The sequence below is a fragment of the Diadema setosum genome, chromosome 15 (assembly GCF_964275005.1).
Source record: "Diadema setosum chromosome 15, eeDiaSeto1, whole genome shotgun sequence".
Lineage (NCBI taxonomy): Eukaryota > Metazoa > Echinodermata > Echinoidea > Diadematoida > Diadematidae > Diadema > Diadema setosum.
In genome coordinates, this window is record NC_092699.1 from 35,319,370 (window position 1) to 35,338,770 (window position 19,401).

At 37.5% G+C, this 19,401-nt stretch overlaps 1 protein-coding gene across 1 annotated transcript in view; it reads left to right on the forward strand.

Annotated features, from left to right (window-relative positions):
- Positions 1 to 19,401, forward strand: part of LOC140238712 (alpha-2B adrenergic receptor-like) — a 42,827-nt gene that overhangs the window by 1,763 nt on the left and 21,663 nt on the right. The gene's annotated exons all lie outside the window — the stretch shown is intronic.

Below are 19,401 nucleotides of genomic sequence, written 5' to 3' on the forward strand. Positions count from 1 at the left end.
GACTTACTTTTACATTTTCTCTCCTATCATTTTCGTCTTTGTTTTTGTTTTCTTTTTTTGATAATCAACACGGGTTTAAAATCATCACTACAGTAACAGCGATGTGACAATCTTGAGTCATTGGTAAATACCTACTGACTTCATTCCCCATTTGGCCCTGATTGATGTTTTCGTCAGATTATCTGATGAACTGCACTATACAGTTAGCGATCTTTTAAACTGTCAGTCCATTACCTATTCAACATTTCGATTTTGAAGTTGATTTCGTTGAAATTACGTACATTATCAACTTACATGAAAACTTTGATATTGTTTTTCCCCCGCTAAGAGCTTTTAACCTTGTCTGTGCCGATGGGAATATGCACAAATTTCGCACACGTATTACGTAAGGACAGGAAATGAAACGTAGCATGCCGAGGGTTAATTGCGGTCGTTGCTTTCCGCGCCTAGCTCTTCTGTCGGCAGGACCTGTTCACTAATGAATAGTGAATACAGTCATTCATCATTTAAGCTTATGGCACAATGTGCAGATGTGCCTGGTTGATACCATTTGCTGACTATTGCTGGGGTGAACCACGAGGGGTCGGCATCACTCTCCCGTTTTCTTTTGTGGGTATGTAAAATCCATTCATGAACTACGCAAAGGAAGAATGAGGTGCTTTTGGGGGGTGGGTTGGAGTGTATGTTGTAGCATGTTTCTGTCTCATTTATTGACCTTCAACGGTGAGAATCACCATTTCCCCATAACCACCACCCGTCACTCCGCCTCCTTTCTGAAGCAAACATCGACGAATCTCCAACTAAAAACTGTTAAGCGGATATGCGTTACACTATAGTGCAGAGGTGTCTCTTCTTGTTTTATTTTCTGTTTGATCCGGACATTGCAACATTCCGTAGAGGATAGATAAAACTAGTGAATAATATGTGTTTTTTTTTCTTTGTATGTGTACGTGTGTATATGAGTGTGTGTTTTGTCTTTGATGTTTTGTTTTGTTTAGTTTTTCCGGGAGAGAGAGAGAGAGAGAGGGGGGGGGGGGTCAAATCCGGGAGAAGTATCGTGCTCATATAAGTAAATGGCTTGACGCCAATTCACAAGCGGTGCCGTTTCGTTATTGCCACATTCATTGTGGCATTTCGTTGCTTTAGGGCTTTTGTTTTGGTCTGTTTTTAGATATTGTCTTTATGGCATTTGACTTTGTTCATTGTAGAAGTCTGACAAATTTAGAGTCTGGAGAGTGTCAAAAAAAAGAAAAAGTTCATAATTCATATCCAAGCATAATAGGTGTTAATATACCTTAAGAAAAGAAATCGCAATACTTTGCGCATAATATTTCCAAGAATTTTGGATAATTCACCAATTGGTACATTAACCCTATAAAGCCCAAGCTATTTTGACCCCTTCCAGGCCCAAGGGGGGGGGGGGGCACATTGTGCCCCCCTATATAACTTCTTTATTGATGTATGACTGTCATATTTGGTACATGGGTAGAGCAACTCGTACTCTACATGACCCAACATTTGAAATTTCTCAAGGTCATCCACTGAAGGCGCTATTTACCAAAATATAAAGAAATACATAGGAGATACGCTAAAATCATTTTTTTTTCTGTTTATTTCTTTATCCCCAGTATTATCTTTTTTTATTTCATATCAATCATTTTCATATCTACCACAAAGGAAAAGCAAGTCAACCTTCACTATTTGTTATGGCTGAAATTTCTCATGGTCAACACATGGGGGCGCTATTCATTACAATATAAAGAAATATATAAAACCTATGATGTATTGCTTGGAATGAGTACATATATTGGTATCGCATTTCATATTTCCCAAATATTGTAATTTTGAGTTTGCAGATTGATAATATGATAAACAAATTATATTACAGGCAAAGCTTGTGTGAAGATAACACAAAATAAAAGAGTAGTCTTTGGAAAATGCTGTATTTTCGATTATTTTTATTCTATCTATTGTTTGATGCCTATGTCATATAGAAAATAAAGTAAATAATAAGAAAACCATTTCAGAGTAATTCACAACCATAATTCCTTCACCCTTTGGTCCTTCAGCAAATTACAGCCAAGAAACCCCCATTTCATCCATTATTATATTGTTAGCTGAAATTGGAACAGAAAATCATGCAAAATCTGACGAACATGGTTGTCAGTTTATGGTTGCCATGGCAACCAGCAATATCGGACATAGCTAAATTATACATCAAAATGTGCGCATAAGATTGTAGGAAAAGTCACCAAATTTGGTTGAAATCGGGTAAAGGGTGTAGGAGCGGTAAACGAAAATATGGTAGGAGGGCACAATGTGCCCCCCTTGGGCTTTATAGGGTTAATACTGTTCTTTACTAACTGTGTTATGAACCTTGATATTCAAATTTCCATGTTGGTTTGCTCTTGTATGCGATAATCGTGACACATATCAATTTCATTTGAAAGTAATAGTGAGTCCGATGAAAAATAAACCATACGATCATATTACACCCAAATGTCCACAGTATCTATGTTTAGGTGTGATATGATATTATGGTACCAATATGAACAGTATGGATTGTAAAGATACATGTGAGCCTGTATGACAAAACCAACAAGAAGATATGCTATTTCATGTTATTTTCATAGTTCCATGCTATTTTTGGTACCTTTTATCCTGTATTCAGATCATGTGTCCTATGTCATATACGTATTATACCATGTAAACATGTAACTTCAACTTCAGATATGAATTAAAAAAGAAGGAGCATGCAGACTCTAAGCTTTAAAATGATGTATGATTCAGTACAGAATGATGGACTACCTTCCTAACCTATCTATAGATAATAGAAAGAAAGTACTCTGAAGGAGCGTTTAATGAGAATAGAGGATCTGAAGTCTAGCGTCTATTCAAGTGCACGAGCACTGAATGGACAAGAAAAAAAAATCAGGAAGTAAAACTTTATATCACAACCACAATGAAGACATACTCTATTAGCGCATTATATTCATGACTAAGACCAACTTTCCATGCAATAGCAACATCCTCTGAAAGTTAATAGAGTTGAAAGTGAAGAGTGTTTAAGGGTTTTGAAGAAATAACAAGGGGCCTATGAGACTTACTTTATCACAATATACAAAAAGTGCAAAAAGTGCCCCCCCCAAAAAAAAAATACCCCGCAATATCCCATTCATTTTATTTTTCCAAACTTAGGAATAATGTAGAGGAAGAAGTTTCTTCACAATGTACAAAACAATAGTTATTTGACTAGGTTGACCCATTTCATCTCTTTTGAGTCCTCACCTAAAATCGGGGTGTACGACTTTTTGTTGGTTTTGTGATGCACGGTCGCAATATATCGTAATAATAATAATGATGATAATAACAACGACAAGAAAAAAAAAGAACAACAATCATAGTACACTACTGCTATTTTTACTACAGAGAGATGATGATTATGTTTTATTTATTTATTTATTTATTCATATGTTTTATTTTCACAGGGTGGCTCCGTCAGTGGGTTAAACACTGTTGTTCTTGGAGGCCCTGCATGAACACATACATACCGTACAAATAAACACAAAAATGTAAAGATAATCATACAATACCAACAACAAAATCATATTTGCAGTATCAAATCTGTATACTGATATATATTAAACTCAAATTTAACAAATATTATGCAACACATTACATACTCATATCCTTAAATTTCCCCTACCTCAGAAAGAAAGGACAAACAGAAGAAAAAAGAAACGACAACAACAGAACTATACTTGGGCACAGTGGAGTGCCCCCAAAATTGGACTGAGAATGAATGTTTAGATGGAGCATGCCTTTAAGTTTATTGGTAAACTGTTCCATTCGAGTGCGCCGGTGTATGAAAAAGACTGTTTCCCAGCATTCGTTCGAGCTCTATTACTAATAGCCCGTCAGAGACAGCTGATCTAGTCTGGCAGTTGTGTGTATTACAAACTTTCTGAAACAAGAGTGACAGGTACTCTGGAACGTCCCCATTAGTGCCCTATAAACCAGTTTGCACCTTTGAAGCTTCACCTATCCTCTATAGTGGTCCAGTTTAGTTGACTTAGTACGTAGTCAGTAGATGTACGTGTGTCTACCCCTAAGACTATTCTGGCCATTCGTTTGTGTTGTCTCACAATAATATCTTTCGTAGTAGAGGACATTTTGACCAGGCGATGCTGCAGTAGTCAAACAATGGGAGAACTAAAGAGTTTGCAAGAAGTTTTAGTGAATTCAGAGGTAGGGATTTTTCAGACGACTCATCAGACTTAATCTGGAACTTATTTTCTTACTTGTATGATATACATGTTCCTTCCAGTTAAGAGCCGGGTCTAAGTGTACCCCAAGATATTGTAAGACTTTACTTGGGAGAGTGTGTGGCTCTCCAGCTTTATGTTGACAGGATTGGGATAGCAGCTAGTTTTTGAGACGTTCCGAAGATCATAAATTGTGTCTTACTAGGGTTGAGTGTGAGCCATTTTCTTGTACCCAGTTGTTAACAAGATCTAAATCCTTATTTAGATGAAATTCAAGTCCATCTACATGCTTAGCACTGTATATTAAAACAGTATCGTCAGCATACATTATGACCTTGCTATTGAAGGTGACACTGGGTAAGTCGTTTACCATTATGGTGAACAGTAGGGGTCCGAGGATTGAGCCCTGCGGTACCCCTGACAGTATTGTACCCCAAGTTGACGCAGTATCCCCAACTGTTGTTTTTTGCTGGCGGTTTGAGAGATAATTTGTAAACCATATGAGTTCAACCCCTTTTATTCCATAGGATGTCCAATGTCATAGGATGTCATTATGATAATGATATTGATAAATGCGGAATGATATGATAATGCTATGACATTAATTTAGTTAAATAATGATAATCACAACCAAATTGAACGATCATATATATATATATATATATATATATATATATATATTATATATATATATATATAATCAAAATCAAAGCGGGTTGTACAATCTGATTGACGGATACTTCTTTCAACAAAGCAGCTCGGGTATATTCCAAAGTTGGACGCATGCAGAGCAAATGGTTTTGACGAGACATCGCCGTGAATTAATGTGAGAGTCAATAGATAAATCTCCCTTCCCCCCCCCCCCTTTCTTTAATTCCCACATAATACTGCACGCTACCTGGATCAAAACCAATATCAGCTTAACCTTCCAGCGAACGTGGTGGCTGCCACTGGTCTTGCTCGGGGTATAACGAATATAATATTATACGCACGATGGCATGTGAGTGGTGTATTAAATCTGATATGTAAAGAACGGGACGGGATGACATTGTCAAACAAAATGGCTTTAGCTGGGCACATGATATTTAGCTTTAAAATGTTTTGTTTTCCTTCTACCGTCTGTTCCCCTCTATCGCTTTCTCGCTGTCTGTAGAGCTGTTTGATTTATATGTACACACACACACACACGCAAACACACACATATGTATATACTATAAAAAATAATAGTGTCATATACATTATCACACACACACACACAAATATATATATATATATATATATATATATATATATAATATATATATATATATATATATATATATATACGTATATTATGATGTTTGTATAGGCCTATATGTATATGTCCACACGTATACACACTTAAATACATACATACATTAAGTACATGCATACATAAATGAATTTAAAAACAGGTGCTTGCTGAAGTGTTAGGTTTTTATTACGTCTGTGTTTGTCAAGTTATTGAGCAGCGATTCAAACTGCCCGAAACTATGGGAAAATATTGTTTGTTATAGTTGATAGATCTTTCGAATCAGTATTCTTCGAATTGACGCACAGTGTAAACGCAACCTTTGCAAACGAATATAATGACGTCACAGAGACACGAAGGGAAACACGGTGACGCATGCTCAGATTCACACTGAAAGAAAAAAAAAAAGAGTCATAGAATATGCTGGTGGTGATGTAGTATAACAATCAATCTGAGACATGCTGGCTATTTACCAAGAAGCAACACACGGCAGAAATATACGTCACCCGCATTTATCATACAAAGTACTTTCACACTACAGTATTACCAATTCCTCTGAGGAATATTTCATTTCAGTGTTGTCATGGGAACTATTATCATGTTTTCGTTGTTTGTTTTTTGTGTGTGTGTGCTTGTGTTTGTGATGTAATGTATTTTTGTAAGGCAGCTGACCACAAGCTTTGTTTTTTTTTTTTTTTTTGAGGTTCTGCCTTCCTGTACAATAATTTCATGCATGTGATTTCCTACATGAAAAAAAGATGGAAAATAAATGTTATACAAACTTGAACTTGAACTTGAATTGTGGCATCCTTGTACGTCTGTGAATATGCATAATCTTATTCATAGGCATTGCAAGAGACGATATGGTGTCGGTTTTCGTGAGAGAGTAGCGGCGTCAAATATAGAGAAACAATTAAGACAAATTTAAACCTAACCTCCATCGTATTAACTCGTATTAACGCTTTTCTTGTAATGATCATTGAGAGGATCGAGGGGCGAGTCTCGATAAAAACATCGCCATTGTGCAAATAGAAATGCATGTTCATGAGATCGTTTCCACTCTCTTTTTTTCCTCATTAGGCAATTAACATGCAGCAAGCAAACATGATGACGTCATCAGCCGTATCGCGCTAAACCATTAGCAACTTCTGTAGGGTACTGCGCGTAAAGTTGTCCTATAATTCTGACAATATTCTCCTTTACGCAATACGCAAGATAACATTGTAATATGTGGCAGGTCGCTTCACTCCAATATAGTAATCATATTTTATGTAACTCTGAGGGCCACCAGATCTTGTGCTACCAGAGAGAGCAAATGTTTTGCAAACGTAGTAAAACCATTCTACCCTCTGTGGATCGAACAACAAACAAATTTTAAGCTATACAGAAAACAAAGAAACATCTTCTTTAATGGAAAGATCGAGATCTGCCCAAAGTAAGAGTAAAGCCATTTAGAAGGTTTTCGCAGAATATGGTTCTATTCATTTCGGAATTGCCATCTTTTGTATTTGCCTTGCGCCCTTTGCTTCGTTGTTTTTACTTGCTTTTGTGTTATGGGCGGCATCCTGCCAAACTATCAAACGGTTTCTAAGTTATTTGAACAAACAAAATATTCAATAAACTTTTTTTTTCCTAGGAATCCTGAGGATATCATTCAATGTCCGGATGTGCTTCATCCAAAAATATTGCAGTACTGAGCAAGACTTAAATAATTTGTCGTCATTCCAACTGCAGTGACCTAATCTTACGTGCAGGTTTACTTGGCATAGGCCTACTGCCATCGCTCGGGCTGCATCTTTGTGACTTGACGCACTGTAGTATAATGAAGCGCGCACGCAGAATGTTTAAGACCGCAAGCTATTATTGTAGCTGACGGACGAAAAAAAAAACTGCAATATATTCTGGAACTGCCCTGTTGGCAATTTTCATATGCCATCAGCCTCTCCAAACTTGGCAGGTTATCATGCACTTCTGTTTTTTATTCTTTTAAATGTACACATTATAAAGACACACCTGGGAAACGAGGAATAGTCAGATAGTTCATATTGGATGATACCACCCACAGAGATGGCTTTGAGAATCCGCGTAGCATTCTTAAAAGTGGAAATTGGAACACTGTGATAATCAATTATCTGCAAGGATTCGGTATCATGTACGCATGTGCAAAATATATATTTCAATCGTGTTCAGGTTTCAGCTTTGCTCTTTCTTTTGCTTTGATTTTTGTTTTACCGTTTTCAATGTCATGTGCGAGTTCTTCCGTGTGTATATAGGATTTCACGACGCTGAAGCTTAAAATGCTAGACACTTATAACATGTACCTTCTATATGTATCACAGCTATGATTGTATTCTCTGTGGAATCCGATATTTGCAGTCGAATGTTGCTGGGGGGGGGGGTTATCTCTCTGGCTCTCTTTGGGTTCTCTCTCTCTCTCCTCTCTCTCTCTCTCTCTCTCTCTCTCTCTCTCTTCCCCCTTTCGCATTTCCTGTGAAAGTTCGGGAGTCCGAAAATGATCAAGTTTCAATTCTGTGGGATTTCGATGTCCAACTTGACAATGCCATGCAGTTTATAGTCGTCAGGATATCATCTTCGTAGAAAATGCGTGAAAGATATGCACGACCGTCGATGTTGCTGTACCGGAGACAGCTGCAGAGTATCTCCAGAAGGAGGAGGAATAGGTATAAAGTACCAGGACCTGTCCAAGGAACTACGCCGCCTGTGGAATATGAGAACTCCTGAAGGTGGTCGATGTTGTAGTCGGAGCAATTTGAACAACGCCAAAGCAGCTACGACATCATCTTTGTTCATCTGGGTGTGTCCAACCGACTGCACCCCCCCCCCCCCCGGAAAAAAACAGCATTGCTCGAGACGGCGCGAAAATCCTCTGAAAATATTAAAAGTCTGTGGTTCCAGGATGGAACTTGACGTGATATTGACTTTCATGAGATATCTTGTGACGATAGAGATAATAATCAATAAAATGATAATAATAGGCACTACCACCATCACCACCACCATCACCACCACCACCACCACCACCATCATCATCATCATCATCATCATCATCATCATCATCATCATCATCATCATCATCATCATCATCATCATCATCATCATCTTCATCGTCATCATCGTCATCATCGTCATCTTCATCATCAGCTTTAGCAGTTGTAAAGAGCTGTAACAGAAATCATTAGCCTTGAAATCTTTAGTTCGGTATTCACACAGCTGATCGGCAGCTTACTTCCACAGCGATTTATTAATAGATGCTGGTGATTGTTCATATATTTTTAGACTCTAGGTCTCATTCAAACACCAGAGGTAGGTGTTACGAACCCACGGTAGATCAAGGACATGTTCTCGGTGGTCCTGGAGACATGTGTTTTGCTTGTTTGTTTATTTCTTTGCATACTTGTCAGGTAGCTTGCTTCTCTCTCTTTCATTTTGTTGCTTTGTCTCGTCTGTTCGCGTGTCATTTTCCCGTCCTTTCCTTTTTTGCATCTTTTTATCATGTATTAATGTTGTCATTAATGTATTAATATTATTCATACACTCTCTTTATTCATCTTTTCAGGTAGTTATTTATCAAATCTTTATTCAGTTATTAATGGGTTTCTTTGTTTATTGCTCAGTTGGCTCAGTCGGTAGCGCGTCTGCCTCACGATCACGCGGCCCGGGTTCGAACCCGAGTCTGGACTGAGCAATGTTGTGTGTAAACATACCGTCCCCTCTAGCAAGAGGCAAAACACTCTGTCCCTCGGATAGGACATAAAATGGAGGTCCCGTGCATGAGAGAGTCACAGCTCATGCACGTAAAAGATCCCGCTTCATTCATTCATCGCAAAGAGCAGGGTGTCTAACCCGGTGAAGTGGTCCCACCCCACATCCAACTGGACCCCATGGAAGACCAGCTTAGTGTAGCTGAATATGGGCTATCCAGCCATCTTCACAGATGGAAAATGAACAACAACAACAACAACAACAACATCCATTAATTCATTGTTTTGCCATTTATCCATTAATATATTGTTTTGCCATTTAAAGGGTCCCTCGTGAGACATGGCAACAATTGGACTAAAAGTCTACCTGTTTTACAGTCTAGAATTCAGTGGGTCAAAACAGTGAAATCGTCCTTGATATTGTTGATATGCGTGGAACAAGGGAGTTTAATCGGAGTGCGAGGACATAGCGTCTGATACTGAGTTATTACAGTGTATGCATTTCAACCTTCGACACCCCCAGATTGCACGTACTCCATTTTGCCTGTCAGTATTCCTTGTATCTTGTAAACAACAACAACAACAACAACAACAACAACAACAACAACAACAACAGCAACAACAACAACAACAACTCACTGTTCTACCAAGGATGTACATAAGGCGAACTATTAGTTACACCTTTCTTTCTATACTATGGCTCTTCATTCACCTTTTGCATCAGAGCAGTCCCTCTGTAATTGGCGGCGTGGTTTTAATTCTGTTTCCTTGAGTCATTTTGATCATAATATCATATATCGGTAGACGGGCAATCGTCTGCTTGGTAGCCCGAAATCAGGGTGCCCTCATTACTTGCATGCGGGTGGGACCTTGTTGACCAGGAGAACAATTAAAGGCATTATTTTACCATTAATTTTGCAAATGAAATAAAATTCAGCTTTAGTGCTTCAAAATGGCTCTAAAATGAGTTAGGGACAGAAACAACCAACGTAAAAATTTGAATCGGTATGATTAATGTTAAGTATTGTTAAATAGACAAAATATGAGCAATAGTTATAATAGAAATGTTTCTAGACTAAACCGTCTACAGTTATGGTTTAGTGAGAAATAAAGTGATATCTCCTTATATTTTGGGATTTATTGCAATTTTATTTATATGGTAGGATGTTTAACTGACCAACACAAATGCATCAAAAAACATTAATGTGATATTTCAAACATTTCTTAAATCACTGTTCCCAATTGGTAAACAGTATCTTTAAATCAGTGATTATTGTATACACGTTCATGACTTGATCTAATTACCCTGTTATGCCAGTTAAATCTAAACTAAATATCTTGCCACGCTCTTCTCACAAAAGTGACTATATACCCACTGCGATTGTACACAGAACATCTTCATTCTTTTTTCATTTCTTATTCTATTATCTCTTCTTTTTTTTTTTTTGCGCCTGCAGCTCAATTTAATTGGTTACATGGCACTCATAGACTGGACTTTTCTTTTTGATCTATAAAACTGTATCTTCGAGGATTTTATGGCACGTTAATTTGTTTTTGTTGCATCCTAGCTAATGACCATGCTATAGATATAGTACGACCACTCATTTGAGGAAGAAACCCCCACGAACATATTTATTATTCCATTTCGTCAAAACTGAAGTGGAAGAGCCGCAAATAGAAGAGTGTTATTCAATTACCCTCAACGAGGCGGAAAACGCGTATACTTATTGAGGACAAAGCTAAAATATTGTCGGCTCTTTCACCTTCCGAAGTTAATAACGCAAAATATTTCTGTACCGATCAACGACTCTCAGCTTCCAAATGGCGATGGTCGTTACCATGGTTACCAGCGGCTAAAAGCTTGAAAAAAGCAAGTGACTTGATTCTAAGATATAAAAGGTAATAAGTGTCGAGCGATTCCAAGTATGCACGTATGAACAAGTTTCTTATTGATGAATCATGGTGGTTCTCTTTTTATATTATCTCTGAATTGCTCTTGTCACTTTTTTTTCTTCTTTTTTTCTTTTTCTCGTTTTTGCTGATTGATGATTATTTGTAAATATTGTGATTTTATGTGATTTCGAAATAAAACATATGAATAAAAAAATAAAAAAAAACAAGTTTTAAAAATTCAATGCAATCTTAAATCCTTTTTATCTTGTAAGGTGTTGTTGTTACTCTTTTTCTTGTGTGTGTGTGTGTGTGTGTGTGTGTGTGTGTGTGTGTGTGTGTGTGTGTGTGTGTGTGTGGGTGTATGTACTTTTTTGTTATGTATCTCATACCCCTTTATTTGTTTAATTCCAAGATAGAGATTGTATTCAATTGTATTCAACAAAGGTTTCCCAGCTTTAAACTCCGGTTTGACCCTTGAAAAGAGATGCAGAAATCAGTATCTATGACCCCCCCCCCCCCCATTTCCGAAAACGGTCAAAAGACATTGATTTGAAAGGGGAAATCGGCAGGTGGTAGTCCACCTGGGGTGTGACTGCTGAATAGCTATTTCCCTTCTTGATGTCTAAGCGATATGGCAGTAAATTATTCAGAAAGACATCCGTTTACCAATTCATTCAAATGCCTTTCTCCCGCTGAACGAGCAAAGTTTCTATCAACCTACTGAAAAATACATCAACAAAATGAATAAATATTGCATATTCTTGGAAGCCAGCTTGCATACATTAGAGTCATGATGCAATATGGAGCGTTACTCGGTATGTCTTTCTGTATTTTTAAAATCTTTAATTAGAATGTGCTGGTAAACTGGCAAAGAGAGCAGTTCTAACAATACTCGTTTCATAATCTTCTCGCTACCCGTCAGGAAAACTGTACATGGAATCGGTATTTGATACATGCATGACATTGGTTTTCTTTTTAATGATGTAGTATACCTTTCGTTGTCATCGTTTGTTTGGTGATTGTCTGTTGCTACATTTACGTGCGCTTTCTTTTTTCTGGAAATCTTCCGAAATATCCGCCCGCTGAAGAGGAGTCTGTCCTCGAAATCTATATTTAAATGTCCTTCTCCTTTACAGTGATTTGCTGATATCGTTTCTCTGTATACAGTGTACATCCTTCTACTCTCTGGGCCTTCATATCAACTATGAATACACCGTTGTTCCACACTGTGTAATGGAACTGTAAAATGTCAATGCAATGATTTATGAGATGTGTTGTCGTACTTGATTTGTTAATACTTTTTCAACTTGATTTCAATTTCATTTCTTTTCACTTCATTACATTCATTCATTTTCATTTTCACCAAGGAATATAAGTTTGTTTGTTGTTTGTTTGTTTGTTCATTTCCATCTAAGAAGATGGCTGGATAGCCCATATTCAGCTACGTTAAGCTGGTCTTCCATGGGGTCCAGTTGGATGTGGGGTGGGACCACTTCGCCGGATTAAACACCCTGCTCTTTGCGATGGATGAATGAAACGGGATCTTTTACGTGCATGAGTTGTGACTCTCTCATACACGGGACCTCCATTTTATGTACTATCCGAGGGACAGAGTGTTTTGCCTCTTGCTAGAGAGGACGGTATGCTTACACACAACATTGCTCAGTCCAGACTTGGGTTCGAACCCGGGCCGCGTGATCGTGAGGCAGACGCGCTACCGACTGAGCCAACTCACCGCCCTGAGTTCAGCGGGAGAAAGGCATTTGAAGTTTACAAAACATAAATCCTGCTAGAAACAAGCAATATGTATTACATTTTTCTTTATTTGTTTTTTATAGAAGAGAGAGGGAGAGAGATTTAAAAAGAAGAAGCAAAAGAGGAAAGATCGCCATGTTCAATAAAGGTTCCCCAGCTAACTCCGGTTTGACCCTTGAAAAGAGATGCAGAAATCAGTATCTATGATCCCCCCCCCCCTTTTCCAAAAACAGTCAAGGAATTGAAAGGGGAAATCGGCAGGTGGTAGTCCACCAGGGGTGTTACTGCTGAATAACTATTTCCCCTTCTCGATGTCTAAGCGATATGGCAATAAATTATTCAGAAAGACATCCGTTTACCAATTCATTCAAATGCCTTTCTCCCGCTGAACGAGCAAAGTTTTCTATCAACCTACTGAAAAATACATCAACAAAATGAATAAATATTGCATATTCTTGGAGGCCAGCATGCATACATTACAGTCATGATGCAATATGGAGCGTTACTCGGTATGTCTTTCTGTATTTTAAAATCTGTAATTAGAATGTGCTGGTAAACTGGCAAAGAGAGCAGTTCTAACAATACTCGTTTCATAATCTTCTCGCTACCAGTCAGGAAAACTGTACATGTAATCGGTATTTGATACATGCATGACATTGGTTTTCTTTCTAATGATATAGTATACCTTTCGTTGTCATCGTTTGTTTGGTGATTGTCTGTTGCTACATTTACGTGCGCTTTCTTTTTTTCTGGAAATCTTCCAAAATATCCGCCCGCTGAAGAGGAGTCTGTGACAATCGTTCCTCGAAATCTATATTTAAATGTCCTTCTCCTTTACAGTGATTTACTGATATCGTTTCTCTGTGTACATCCTTCTACTCTCTGGGCCTTCATATCAACTGTGAATACACCGTTGTTCCACACTGTGTAATGGAACTGTAAAATGTCAATGCAATGATTTATGAGATGTGTTGTCGTACTTGATTTGTTAATACTTTTTCAACTTGATTCCAATTTCATTTCTTTTCACTTCATTACATTCATTCATTTTCATTTTTACCAAGGAATATAAGTTCACAAAACTTATCCTGCTAGAAACAAGCTTTCTTTTTCTTCTTTCTTTCTTCTCTTTTATTTCTTTTTCTTCTTCTTTTTCTTCTCTTTTATTTCTTTTTCCCTTTGTACCTTGATATTTTAGCTTTCATATCGTTTCGTCATTATTACTATGTGTCCTATCTCCATTGATTGCATAGCAAATTTACACCGGTATTTTTTCATGGAACCTGCGTTTACAAGCTTTGCTTTTGCCGTTCCATCATATTTCACAAGTTATAGAGAATTGTCTTATGTACATCATGTATGCTGACACACTTTCTGTTCATGACCCGACTTATAAATATTGTGTATTTTGCTTGGTTTGTATTCTTTTTTTTTTTTGGATGTATTTTGATGTCAAGTGAAATATGAAAATAAACGTGCTGGAACTGTTCACTGTGTCTCGAGTGCAAGACCAGTGCAGTTTCAGTTATTCTATTCAATTCAATTCAATTCAATTCAATTCAATTCAATTCAATTCAATTCAATTCAATTCAATTCAATTCAATTCAATTCAATATCAAAATATTTTATAATCACGATTAGTTCTACGATAGGTTGTGAATCCCAAATGCATGCATGGTACCTATGAAATAATACTCAAAACAGAGGGGAAGACAAAAGGAAGATTAATAATATACATTCCCCTCAGCCATGATTATTAATAAAGTGGGTCCTACAAAAAAATGGTTATACAGAGGATATTATAAGATGGGCTTTAAAATCTGTGCAATCTGATTATTCAACTGTCATGCACTGATTTTACTGATCCACACTGAGCCATCAGTCCGGTAAAATCAGAACGCATGGCTTAAGTCTTGTGTAGTGTTGTAGGTGTACAGGACGCATGATGCATGGGGAAAATGATTTTACAACACAAATTATGATGCACAGACCTATATCGTGGAATAGTGAGAATTGGATACTATCGTTTAACTTTGGAACAGTCTAATACCCACTCGCTGCGCTCGTGGGTTTAAACAGTTCCAAAGTTTAACTCGCGTATCTCATTCTCACCGATCCACTCTGTCCTGTTCATCATTTGTATAATGTTGTATTAATGCGTCAACAACCTATCGGACATGAACGAGGAAACTACCAAACGCTAACAAAAGCACTGTGCAAAGCGCTATATTCATTTTCACATGGGTAATCCGACATATTTCGCTTTGCTGGCTCGTGACAAAGTTGAGTGGCAAATGAATGAAATGAACAAATATTAATGATATGGGCTGATTACCAGCATTCTATATGTCTCTCTCCCTACCTCTACCTCGCAGTCTAACTTGCTTGTGTATCTTCACTTATGTTCCATCAACGACCAAACCCCCTGTTGTTTTGTAATAAACAACGACAAATGTGCTCATGATAAGCTGCTCAGGGGCAGTCAGTAGCACGAATTATTTCTGCCAATTGTCAAATTCTGTCATACTGCATGGTATCGTTCAAGTGGCACATTAAATTGGCGAATCAGGAGAAAACCAAACACACACTCTATCAAACATAAAATCCCGTATTTTGTGTTAAAGCATTTTTCACACTCTATTTCCTTGCCCCCCCCCCCCCCGCATGTACACCCAGTAATTATGGTAGATAAACTGTGATATATGAACCGCTGCATAAATGAAGTAACCCTACTTAATTATTGTAGGAGCCTACTATAAGTTTTTGATCGTCTGTCAGTTAGACCGTATCTGTAATGTATTCAAATTCTACGCATGTTTTGCTAACAAAGTTGCTCTGAACAACCACAAAGCTGGCCGATGGCTTTGCCTTCACCTATCAGCAACTAAGTGAATTCCAGCCTATGGAACTTAATGGGAGGTGCAACATAGTATAGGTGAATAAAATGCTACGTGGTATGATTAGGCTGTATAGCATAAATGAAAAGCATCCATGAATTGTACTACATTACAGATACGAACTACTGAATGTCTCTTTATGCCAGAGCCGACATTTTGGTGGAGAGAAGTCGAAATAGTATTCTGAGATAATAAACATGCGTAGGAAGTCTGCGAGTCTAAACCTTTCCTTGTCCCCGGTAATCTCCCGGCCGGTTTGCTGTCAGAAGTACGGAGGAAACCTGTGAGCCCATTCGCTTCCGCGTCTCCGGTTGGACTTGGATTGTGGCTGGTAGGATATAGCTGAGAAAAAATTAGGGTCTATTGTTTCTGTGATAACAAAACAAATGCATTATACAAAAACATAAGCATAGCTTTGGTGAGATGTACTAATGCGTTCAAGAGGAAGCTTGGTCTTTAGCAGGGAGGGGAGTTCTTCGCATGGTCTTACAGGTAGAATTATATGTGATGTCTTTTTAGTACAGGTATAGTCGTTTCGTAGTAGGCACATATAGTTGTAGTATAGAACTGCAATGGCAGTAAGATATAGAATAGTAGTTATATATTTCATCTGAAATGACATTTAATGAAGGGGTTGTCTTTTCCTTCTTCTTTCACACCTTTACCTCTCCCTTTTACGCTCTCTTATACAAATGTACTTGGCTCATTTTTATGAATCGGGTTTCCTATCCCACCCCCTTTACTTCTATTTTTCTCCCCCCCCTCCCTCCCTCCCTCCCTCCCTGCACATATTTTGTTTCTCTCTATCTCTGATATTTTTCCTTTCTTTTTAACCCCCACTGTCAATCTCAAGATCTTCGAATGCTTGGAGGAGTCGAGCAAACGGCTAGGATCTGATTTAAACATTCATCCGAATGAACGAATGAGCACTGACAGTGAAAAGCGTCAAGCATGCAGGAGAGGCGGCATGGCATTTCTGCGATGCCGAATGGTAGTGTGACCTTGGTCAAATGAGTGGAATTCCTGATTCGCCTATAATAGGCCCTAAGTAAGAAAGATAAATATTGATCGTGTAAAAGAGGTCTACCAAAGTTGTTTAGCAATGCAACTGTCACAGCAACCGTAACCCCAAAGTGCTGAAAACGACTCCCTTTCAATGTCAATCGATGCTCGCAGCTTGCTACAAAAAAGACATCTCCACACTGAGACCAAAAACGTGCTATTGTAGGGTTTCTTTTTCCCCCGCTGTGTCAATCAAGGAAAAGATAACCTTATTTCGATTTCTACGCGAGTGGTGAAAAATCACGTTTGATTCGTCCCTGTATATGGCACAGAATTTTCCCTTTCATCTAAGCACTATATTCTTATTTGATCGCGTGAAATTTCCTTTTCTGATTTTTACTGATGGAATATACGTCTCGTACGCGAGCTGCGATAGATGAGAAGCGATCTGAAAGAACCAGCTTTTTATAGTTACAGATTCACAGTCATCGAATCAAAATTCAACAGGTTAAGTTTTGCTCCAAATGACCATAAAAGTTGAGAATGCTGTTTCGCTTTGTACAGTTTCCTGGTAACAGTTACAAAGGACATTTATTTATTTTGTATGACCTCCTAAAGCTCATTCTGATAATTTATTTTTTTTTTCTCATTATATCGTTTTGCAATGATATCATAACGATAGGAATTAAGGACACGTGAAATATGTGACCTCATTATCAAAAATTCGTAGAAAAATTATAATTGAGTGTAAATATCATTAAGATACTCCCCTTGTGTATGTGCGTGTGCGTGTGTGTGAGAGAGAGAGAGAGAGTGTGTGTGTGTATGCGTGTTTGTGTGTTTTATAAACCATTTGAAGTTCAGTGAGAGAAGTCGATACATTGAGTGACCTAGATATATATAGCTCTGTTGGTTGTATTAAAGGAGACCACCGGATGATTTTTAGACTTAATTTGAACAACTGTAATTAATAAATACTGAGTACAGAGTTTCAGAATCTATAGTGATTGGGATGAGGATTAAAAATGTGTCCAAAATTTACAACAAATCACAATGAACAATTGAGGATGGTGACATGGCAGCTTTACCATAAGTATGTAAGGGGGGGGGGAGGGCTCAAGGAAGCAAAACATAAGAAGAAAACATGCATTAATTCTACACAGGTGAACTTGTTAAGCAAGCGGTATATTATTGTAATGAAATTACATTTCTACATTTCTGAAATGATAAATGTGAGCCTCCGATGTCATCATCCTTGTTCAATGTGATTTGTTTTGAGGTGTTTTTTTTTTTCAGATTATGGATTTCTCTATTCAACAAGAACCACGATAAATTCCACAAATCTTTACATGGAACTATCGATTTATGTACATGTAGGCGTACTACATGATGTGAAATTATAAAAATCGTCTGGACAATTTACCTTTTTGCAGAAGAAACAAAAATTCAGCATTATTGCTTTAAAATAGTTCTAAAATTTGATTTAGGGATAGAAACAACCACTGTAAAAATTTGAAACCGTATAATCGATGATAAGTGTTGTTAAATACATAAAATGTGAACAATAGTTATAATAAAAAAATGTTTCCAGACTAAACCATATACATGTAGAGGTATGGTTTAATGAAAAAAAAAAATACTGATATCTCCTTATGCTTATATCAAAGGCTAGTTTTAATGCGAAAAAAAAAAAAAAGTTTGGTAGGATGTTTTGTGATACAACACACCTAAACATAACAATAATGATATCTTGAACATTTTTTAAATCACTGATCCCAAAGGTAAATATGACCTTTAACCCTTCCATTACGTCCTTGAAGAGTATTGTTGCATTATCATTATTGCGTTATTATTATCATTTGCCATTGTACTAAATCAGCACCTTCGAATTGTATTGCACTCCTCATGTTGGAGAAAGACTGGATGAAACTGATAAAATCATTAAAATCCTCACAAACTCAGAAATATACGCAGCATTATTCTAAATGTGTTATAAATGCAATAATCAAACATGGGAAGCAATACGGAGAGACTAAAATTCTCTTTCTCTTTTGCAACAGAATGTTTGAAAAAATGGTTCAATCGAACGACAATTTTATTTTCTTTATGAGATAAGACCAGTGATTGTAGACATTTTGATATAAGAATATTCGCTAACAAACCAAAGCAACGTTATTTCTGATATTCGGTGGGTCAAGGTATACTCTTTAGAGTCACCAAGAAAACCCTTTTGGAGGTGGTGTCGGAGGAACACTGCGATGCACGTTGAGATAAAAAAAAAAACAACAACAACAAAAACGAGCAAAATGCCAAGAGCCAGACATAGATCGCTAATGGCATCCGAGGGACATTTCATGGGATTAAAGGAACACGGTTAAGACGTTAAGAATGCCCTGCATCCATAGAAAGTCTCAGTGATGAGGCTATATGGCATCACACAGAATGACAATTACACGCACAAATGAGGTTTGGGCTCTCTTTAGGAGGATAAAAGGGACAAATATTGAGTAAATCACGACAAAAGTTTTGATCTTCTCAATGACGTCACAACGGATCTGATGATTTGACAATATTCGAAAAATGAACATGCATGGCAA